Below are 3261 nucleotides of genomic sequence, written 5' to 3'. Positions count from 1 at the left end.
GAAAAATCTCCAAGCGGGAGGTGCTGCTCTCTGCTTTATTGTCCTCTCCGGGAAGCCCTGCCTGCTCTGGCCAAATCCATCATCACCAGGGCCACCCTGCCACTCCTCAGCCTTTGCACCCTGTCCCCAGGTGTGCTGGTGGCACCCCACAGAGGGCACGGCTCCCCTCTCTGCCCTGCCATGGCTGTCCAGGGCAGTCTCCTGCCCAGGGACTCCTGTCTGAAGGCCAGCAGGATGGGACCTTCAGGAGGTGGCTGAGCTGGTGGCACCATTCCAGTTGAAAAGATGAAAGCATTTACCTTTGCATTTAAATAATGGATGGGAGTTGAACTACCTGGGTGGCTTATCCAGTCTGCAATCTGCACCCTCGGGGGCCCTCAGCCCACTCCAGCACAGGGCCCATTACACGGCTATTTGGTCACCCTAAAGGCATCTGATGGCGAGCCATTACCTGCCCTTTATGGTAGAACCACCCGATAGCCATCTTCCTTGGTCATGGTTGACCAAAGTCCCCCTACTTGCATGTCCCCCCACTTTTCTGCCAAGCCAAGACCAGTACCAATCGACAGCTGGAGGACCCAGCCAAATCCCTCCCCTGCCTGCCGAGGCCAGCAAGCCCCCCTGCTCCCAGGGCTGGGGGGACATGGGGTCACAGCAGGTCCCCAGCACAGCTCGGAGCCCAGCAGCTCCTGGTCAATGGACCTGCACAACTTTTATGGGTTTCTAACCCCAGGTGGGTACAGCTGCTCCTGCTCAAGTATTCCTTCTCCTCCGGGTTCAAGAGCAAAGGAGAGCTCTGGGATTGAGGGGGGGGGGGAAGTTTCCTAATAAACAAACCCTCGGGGAAGGCTTATCTTGGGAAGGCAGTGGAAGGAACAAGATTTCAAGGTTCCTTGTAACAGGGGAGGTTGTTGCTCTCCTCATCCCATCAGCACAAGGACGTGGCCCCAGATAAGCTGAGAGTGGAGGACACCGAAGGTGGTTTTGCTGCATCCCCAACCAGTTTTCCAGCCACATTGGTGTGGCTGTGAGCTCCGGCTTGATGTACTGCCAGGGCCAACAGCAAGGGGATACAGCACGGGGGCAAGGCAGGCACCCCAGGACACAGGGACACGGCCACAGTTTGTGGGGAAGGTGGCAGGACGTCACACCAGGGTGCTTCTCGTGAGCAGGGCAGCCCTGAGAACTAGGTGAGAACATCCCACAAGACCCCACGAAAATGTCGCATCTTCCCAGTTTCCCCAGCTTGGTGGCAAAAGGCCATCAGCAAATTTTGGGGATAGATCCTGTCCTGACACAGGACAGTCGCTGCAGAGGCACAGTCCCCAGGCTGCATAGAGGGTGGCAGGGGCTGCGGTGGGCATCGCCTGGCAGGGGAAATCAGGGTCCAAGGGACAGAGCTGCAACAGCCTTGGGTTTGCCCACAAGTAAAAGATGGGGTAGACCCCACCCCATGTTCAAGGGAAGAGGGTGTTGCCATGAAGTGGCAGGGTGCTTGCTGGGGCACCAAGAAACCGGGACATGCTTGATGCCAGGGCAAGTTAACCCTTTGCACACAGCAACCCACAGCTGAGTGGGGTATATCCGAGAGATTTGGGACCACATGGATTGCAGAGGCTGTGGCTGAAATGACAGGGGGAAGGCAAGCACTGAGATGCCCTGCCTGCTGCCTCTTGCCTGGCCGGCTGCGCTGGTGCATCCTGCAACCCACCTGCAGCAGGGCTGGGGAGCTGGGCACTCACTCGTAACGGTGGGCTACCAGGTGGAACCAGCTGGGGAGGAGAAGTGGTTCCTGCCCAGCACAACCAGTTTTCTCTTACCCCAATGCAGGCAAGCCAGAGCTTGAAGCAGTGGAAAGTTACCAAACGTGGACTAAAGAAGGGCCAAGGTCGGCCAGGAGATTTCTGAGTAGATGTGTGAAGCTGCAAAGACAACCTGGAGCAGAATTGTGCTGTCTCAGGCAGGGGAGAGGTAATGAACCGGCTTTGCAGCGGTGGCAGGGCTGAGCGCAACATGTGCTCTCCACCTGTGAGCCAAGGGCAGGCAGAGAGACCAGGTTGGGAGGACTCTGGAGCTGGGAAGACAAATCAGGAATTGTCCCAAAAGGGTCACCATCATCCCAGGGAGCCTGTCCCAGCCCACCTTGCACTGCCCACCTAGGGAAAGGCATGCAAGGTTTAATTTCTGCCAAACGCCTGCATGCCGGCAGGAGTTGCCCCATGACCATAAGTAAGGAGCAGTGTTGTTTTCAGAAGCTCCAGGCAAAGTGTCCTAGAAGAAGCTAGCAGTGCCATGAGGAACACCATTCTCTTTGTCTCTTCCTCAGTCCTCTTCCCGGCCTTGTCCCTCCCTTTGCTTGGCAGCATCTGCGCGCTAAGAGGGAGCAGGGGAGGGTGCTGAGTGCCCTCGAGGCAGAGATGTCACCCTCAGGGCTGGTGGCACACCAGGGGAGCAGCACAGATGTGCTGAGACCTGGCAGGGGGCTGATCTGCAAGGGCAATGCAGCCGCATGGACAGACAGCCCAGCCCACACCGCCGCCTGCTCTCCCCCAAACTGCAGCTCTTCTGGAGGAATCACAAGTCCTCCTCATCCTCCTGGGATCCTCCCTGTGGGAGGAAGAGGAGCGGAGCTCAGGCAGCCCAGAAGACATCACTCCACGCATTGCCTGTGGCTCACCTTGGATCCTCCGGTCCCAGCTGTTTGTGGCAGCAGCACTACTGCTCCTCACCGCTCTCGTCACACCACCGCGGTGGCATCACTGCTTCCAGCCATGTTGCCATGCCCTGGTGACTGTCCCCTGGCTCTGCCGGGACACTGCCGCAGTGTGACTTGCTGTGAATGCTCCAGCCCCCAGCAGTCATGAACATTGACCTGCAGGGCAGTGCCAGGGGCTGCAGCTCTGGAGCTGCTCAGGTAGAGGCTGCATTCTCCATCCCCCCGTGGTGTGCAGCCGGTGCAGATGAGTGCGGAGGAGCACCTATCCCATCTCCTCAGCTTTAAGTGAGGAAAAAGAGTACAAAAAGCTACAAATTTTCCCTGCTGCATTTTCCCCCTGCCCATCTGTTATTGCAATTGGAGGTTTCCTTGCCCTGCTCCTGGATGCCTCCAAATGGATCCTTTCCCTGGGTGTTTGCCCAGGGCAGAACCGTTCTAGCTTTGGAGTTGGATCAAAGGCCCATGGAGGGAAGCACTGAGGGTTTAAGTACTTAAAAGAGCTGGGGCTGGCGAGAAAATCCCTCTGGCTTTCACCAGGGCTGATG

The sequence above is a fragment of the Falco cherrug genome, chromosome 4 (genome assembly GCF_023634085.1).
Source record: "Falco cherrug isolate bFalChe1 chromosome 4, bFalChe1.pri, whole genome shotgun sequence".
In the NCBI taxonomy this organism is placed as follows: Eukaryota; Metazoa; Chordata; class Aves; order Falconiformes; family Falconidae; genus Falco; species Falco cherrug.
This window is presented reverse-complemented; position numbering follows the sequence as displayed.